This window comes from Bufo gargarizans, chromosome 6, assembly GCF_014858855.1.
Source record: "Bufo gargarizans isolate SCDJY-AF-19 chromosome 6, ASM1485885v1, whole genome shotgun sequence".
NCBI lineage: Eukaryota > Metazoa > Chordata > Amphibia > Anura > Bufonidae > Bufo > Bufo gargarizans.
Window position 1 is genome coordinate 321,226,929 of NC_058085.1, and position 6,440 is coordinate 321,233,368.

Here is a 6,440-nt window from a genome sequence, read left to right on the forward strand (position 1 = left end):
GGAAGGTAAAAAAAGAAAAAAAAAAAAAAAGAAAAAAACAGGCCACAACACAATAATTTTATTAACTTTGGAACAGAACATGTAAACTTTAACTTTTTGAACTAAACATTAACGTGTTTGCTTACTGGTGTTTTTTTTTTTGTTTTTTTACCTTTATAGAACAAACCTCTCCTTCCCTATGGGTCAATGTGCAAAGCGCAAATCGCCCAAAGATGTGGCGAAGTGCGTTATGCACTTTGTCCCATGTGAAAGGAGACGTTTGCAGCAGCTGTGAGTGAATGGGCCCTAATAGCCCTGTGTGCCTATCCTGGTGAGATGATCCCTATGCTAGGTGTACCTGTGTGTGGTACTTTCGGAAACATCCCCCTAAGCATAGGGCAGGGTGGTCAGGACAGAAATAGCGGGTGTCACGCCTTATTCCACTCCTGCTACAGACACGACATCTTTTTCGGGGTGACGGGTGGGTTGAGGTACCCGCAACGACATTGGGGAAATGTCGCTCGTGTAGACGGCTAACTACACTGGTGGATGGGGCCACGGAACCTCCTGGATACAGGAGGTTCTCGATGATCTCTTCCTGAAATTTGAGGAAGGATCCAGTTCTCCCAGCCTTACTGTAGAGAACAAAACTATTGTACAGAGCCAATTGAATTAAATATACAGACACCTTCTTATACCAGCGTCTGGTTCTGCGGGAAACTAAATACGGAGACAACATCTGGTCATTGAAGTCCACCCCTCCCATGTGGAGGTTATAGTCGTGGACTGAGAGGGGCTTTTCAATGACACGGGTTGCTCGCTCAATTAGTATTGTCGTGTCTGCGTGAATGGAGGAGAGCATGTAAACGTCACGCTTGTCTCTCCATTTCACCGCGAGCAGTTCTTCGTTACACAGTGCGGCCCTCTGCCCCCTTGCAAGACGGGTGCTAACGAGCCGTTGGGAGAAGTTCGCGCGGTACCACAGGCGCCAATCGGTTCTAGAAACAAATGCCTAAAGAGGGCCACACTTGTGTAGAAATTGTCCACATAAAGATGGTACCCCTTGCCGAATAAGGGTGACACCAAGTCCCAGACTATCTTCCCACTGCTCCCCAGGTAGTCAGGGCAACCGACCGGCTCCAGGGTCTGATCTTTTCCCTCATAGACACGAAATTTGTGTGTATAGCCTGTGGCCCTTTCACAGAGCTTATACAATTTGACCCCATACCGGGCGCGCTTGCTTGGGATGTATTGTTTGAAGCCAAGGCACCCGGTAAAATGTATTAGGGACTCGTCTATGCAGATGTTTTGCTCTGGGGTATACATATCTGCAAATTTCAGGTTGAAATGGTCTATGAGGGGCCGAATTTTGTGGAGCCGGTCAAAAGCAGGGTGGCCTCTGGGACGGGAGGTGCTGTTATCACTAAAGTGCAGGAAACGCAGGATGGTCTCAAATCGTGTCCTGGACATAGCAGCAGAGAACATGGGCATGTGATGAATCGGGTTCGTGGACCAATATGACCGCAATTCATGCTTTTTTGTCAGGCCCATGTTGAGGAGGAGGCCCAGAAAAGTTTTAATTTCGGAAACTTGGACTGGTTTCCACCGGAAAGGCTGGGCATAAAAGCTTCCCATGTTAGCGGTTATAAATTGTGTGGCATACCGGTTTGTCTCTGCCACAACTAAGTCTAAGAGCTCCGCAGTCAAGAACAGCTCAAAAAATCCCAGGGCCGAACCGATCTGAGCTGTCTCAACCCGAATCCCAGACTGGGCGGTGAAAGGGGGAACTACAGGTGCGGCTGAAGTTGGGGACTGCCAATCAGGGTTTGCCAGCACCTCAGGGATTCTAGGGGCTCTACGGGCACGTCTTTGCGGTGGCTGCGACGGGGTCACTACTGCACGTGCCACCGTACCAGCTTCAACTGCCCTTCTGGTGCTCGCTACTTCACCAGGTTGTACGCAGTGTTGGTACTAGGTCCAGGAAGGGCTGCGCTGCTGGTGTATGCCTCACCACGTAATCCGACAGTGCCAGCCCCACTCTGCTGCTCTTGAAGCGGATCCTGCGCAACCTGTGGTCTAGCGACACGGGGCCGGGTACGCCTGGTGCTATCAGGGACCTCAGCCCCCTCGTCCGAACTTTGGGTCAGAGAGCCACTGCTTTTTTACAGGTTCGTATTCTGACCCGCTAGATTCATCAGATGAGGGTTCCCATTCCTCATCCGACTAGGTCAGAAGCCTGTAGGCCTCTTCAGAAGAATACCCCCTGTTTCACATTTGGGCAACTAAATTTAGGGGTATTCCCTGAGACTACCCAAGAAAAAAAAGGAAGCCTGTCTTACAAATGGGAGGCTAGCGAAGTACCGGAGGCCACTGCGGTTGATAAAAAATATCAAAACTGATTTTTTTATCGCCGCAGCGCGCGTAAAGTGAATGTGCAGTGATCAAAAAAAAAAAATTTTTTGTCACTGCGGTGGGGCGGGTGTGGGTGAACGCACGTGTGGGCGACTGATCAGGCCTGATCGGGCAAACACTGCGTTTTGGGTGGAGGGCGAACTAAAGTGACACTAATACTATTATAGATCTGACCGTGATCAGTTTTGATCACTTCCAGATACTATAAAAGTACAAATGCTGATTAGCGATACGCTAATCAGTGAATAACGGACTGCGGTGCGGTGGGCTGGGCGCTAACCGATCCCTAAACTACCTAACCAAGGGGCCTAAACTATACTGAAACCTAACAGTCAATACCAGTGAAAAAAAAAAGTGACAGTTTACACTGATCACTTTTTTCCTTTCACTAGTGATTGACAGGGGTGCCTTATATCCCAAGTGATTATTCCAAGGCCAAGGGTCACACATTGACATGTAGGATAACCATCCAATGGGTGGCACTAGAGAGCCAGCTACTGTCCTCCTGGATAAGGGCTCGTGCCCACGGCCGTAGTTTTGTTCTGCATCCGATCTGCATTTTTTGCGGATCGGATGCAGACTCATTGATCTCTACGGGGCCGCAAAAAAATGCTCCTAATCTAAGTCTTCTCCATTTATTACCCCCTTCATCATCATTCCCGTGAATTTGATCCATCATCAAACACCACAACCCCATGCACGCAGAAGCACTAGATAGCGGCTGGCGACTGGCTCCCCTATTTAAGGGGACCATTGTACAGAACAAGCATTTACCTTTTGGGTCACCCCTATCTCCTTAGACTGTAAGCTCTTGCGAGCAGGAACCCCACTTCTGGTTTTAATTGTTCACCTGTTTGTACATGACCCTCTGATTGTAAAGCGCTGTGGAATATGTTGGCACTATATAAATAAAGATTATTATTACTAAATAATCTCTATGTTATCGATGTGAACAGAGACCACTATGCAGCTCCCCGCAATACCTCCCAATGCCTCTTATATCCCCATACTGGAACTCAGACGTCCGTATAATGGATCCGCATCCTGTGCAGACCCATTCATTCTCTATGGGGATGGAATGTGTCCGGAGAGCATGCTATGTGCTCCTGCATCCACATTTCCGGAGCGCGCCCCCCAATCTTTCGGTCCGTGGTTCCGCAAAAAAAAATTGAGCATGCCCTATTCTTGCCCACAATCGCGGACAAGAATAGGCAGCTCTATGGGGGTGTCGGACGGGTGTATTGCGGATCCGCAATGAACTACGGACGTCTGAATGGACCCCAAGAGGGGGAGTCCTAATAAGAAGCAGCCATCGCGTGTCTTGGAACCCCAGTGGCAACCACCGTGTCCCCATCAGAATAGCAGCGAGGGTTCTAATACGATCTAGCCATGGAGCAGGTCACATCCCCAGAGCCATGCCAACCATGGTGTCACAAGTACCAGGTCAGTGCTCTTCCTTAAATCCTCCATAATACACTACTGGAAAACTGAATGTGATTGAGCTGACTTTAAAGTATAAACTGCTAGTGGTTCTTGGTCAATGATCACAACTAAGGTGGTGCACCTTTATTTTGGGTTCTGCAGCAGGGTAGATGTTGAGGCAGGGTCACATTACTACTAGGTGGCATCGTCCCATGCTGCTATACAGGCTGCCACTCTGGCATGATAATGGTCATACAGATGATGGGTTTCCTCCTGTGGGATGTCATTCCAAGCTCTTTCAGCTTGGACCTGTAGTTCAGCCAATATGGATGGTGACTGCTGGGGATTAGAGATCTATTGCCTCATCCAGACCCAGATCTTCTTGCTGGGGTAGAGATCTGGCTATCAAGATGGCCAGGGAAGTTGTTAGATACCCTGAAGAGCACGTTGTGTACCGCAGGCAATGTGTTGGCAGGAGTTTTCTCCTAACGCACCATCACTGAACACTATTGTTTGCCATTCATGCCTCCAATGTGCGGCACAAGTGGAGGCAAAGATAAGAGGTCAGTGACAAACAAGCTAGTGGAGTGTGTGATTGTAGTCAGGCTTCAAGCAGACGGCTTCTTATGGTCCAGTGGTCACTGCAGGACCAGATTGTGATGTCCTTTGAGATACAGAAGCTCTTTTTCTACAGCAATCTTGGAGAGCATCTGTTTGTCTTGACCATCCAGAACCTTCAGAACAGAAACTGCTCGTCCAACTCTTCCAAGATTTGACACATGGACCACTCAACTTCTTGAAGTCCCTTTCGCAAAGTCTGTTTATTACGCAAATGGTGAACGCCTTCATCTAGTAGGCTTGGTGAACATTTCAACAGCCAATAGAGAATGGCGTAACTAGCAAACTTCAAAATCCCTTCCTTTCAAATATGCCTGTATCTACCTGAAAAAACAAACAAAAAAACAAAGTCATAGCCACTAGGGGTCTCACTTCCACCTAAGTTGCAGTCAACTGTCTGTTGTTAGGCAAGATCCGTCCCTAGCAACAGAGAGGGAGAAGACAGCTGAGAGGAAGTGGGAGCGTGTCAGAGCTAGCTGAGATCAGGAGCCTGATAAAAGAACTGCTTCTTAAAGGGTTTCTACCACCAGATTTGGTCCTATTTAGCTGACTGACACTAGCAATGTGCTAGTGTCAGCAGTCCATAACAGTGTTCTTACTTATCATCTGTCTGCTGCCGTTCACCTTAAAAACGTACTTTTATAGATATGCTAATGAGCCCCTAGGTGCTATGCGGGCGTCATTAGCACCTAGAGGGCTCCGTCCACTAACCATTTCAGCCGCCCATCGCGTCCCTCCAGCCCGCCCCGCTCCTGTTGATTGACGTGAAACTTCTCAGTATCTCGTACCAATTCCCGCGCCTGCGCAGTGCGCTTCTGTATTCTCCCGGCGCCGGCTTCCTCACTGCGCCAACTACGTTACAGTGAGGAAGCCGGCATCAGGAGCGCGGCATTCACTCACTGCGCCTGCGCCGAATACAGAAGCGCACGGCGCAGGCGCGGAAATTGGTACGAGATACTGAGAAGTTTCACGTCAATCAACAGGAGCGGGGCGGGCTGGAGGGACGCGATGGGCGGCTGAAATGGTTAGTGGACGGAGCCCTCTAGGTTCTAATGACGCCCACATAGCACCTAGGGGCTCATTAGCATATCTATAAAAGTACGTTTTTAAGGTGAACGGCAGCAGACAGATGATAAGTAAGAACACTGTTATGGACTGCTGACACTAGCACATCGCTAGTGTCAGTCAGCTAAATAGTACCAAATCTGGTGGTAGAAACCCTTTAACATCACAGGATATATGCCTTTCTGTAAAGGCTCATGCACACAAACGTATTTTTTTTCCCCCGTTCGTTCCAATGGGTCTGCAAAAAACCAAAGTTACCCCGTGTGCATTCCGTTTCCATATGTCCACAAAAAAAAAAAAAAGAACATGTCCTATTATTGTCTGCATAACGGACAAGAATAGGACTGTTCTATTACAGCCAAGCTGTTCCGTTCCGCAAAGTGCGGAATGCACATGGATGTCATCCGTATATTTTGCAGATCCGTGTTTTGAGGACTGCAAAATACATACGGTTGTGTGCATGAGCCTTAAGTGTGATTCCTGTTTTGTGAGCTCTGGAGCTAGACACAAAAATTGTGGGAAGTAAGGGCTCATGCACACGACCGTATGTATTTTGCGGTCCGTAAAACAAGGATCCATAAAAAAAAAAATTGATGATATTCTTATTGCATCCGTTTTTTTGCAGATCCATTGTAACAATGCCTGTCCTCGTCCACAAGATGGACAAGAATAGGACACGTTCTCTTTTTTTGGTGGAACGGACATGGAATGCACACCGAGTCATTTCCGTAGTTTTTTTTGTTTTTTTTAAACCCTATTGAAGTGAATGGTTCCGCATACGGACCTGTAAAAAAACAGAACGGAAAAAAATAAGTTTGTGTGCATGAGTCCTAAGGGAAAGAATGTCACAGTAGTACAGTGCTTGCAGAAGGGAGGCACTCCCGCTTCTGAGTGAAATGCATCTAGCTGTGCAGCTGAAACAGGAAATACCGGTAATATGGCTG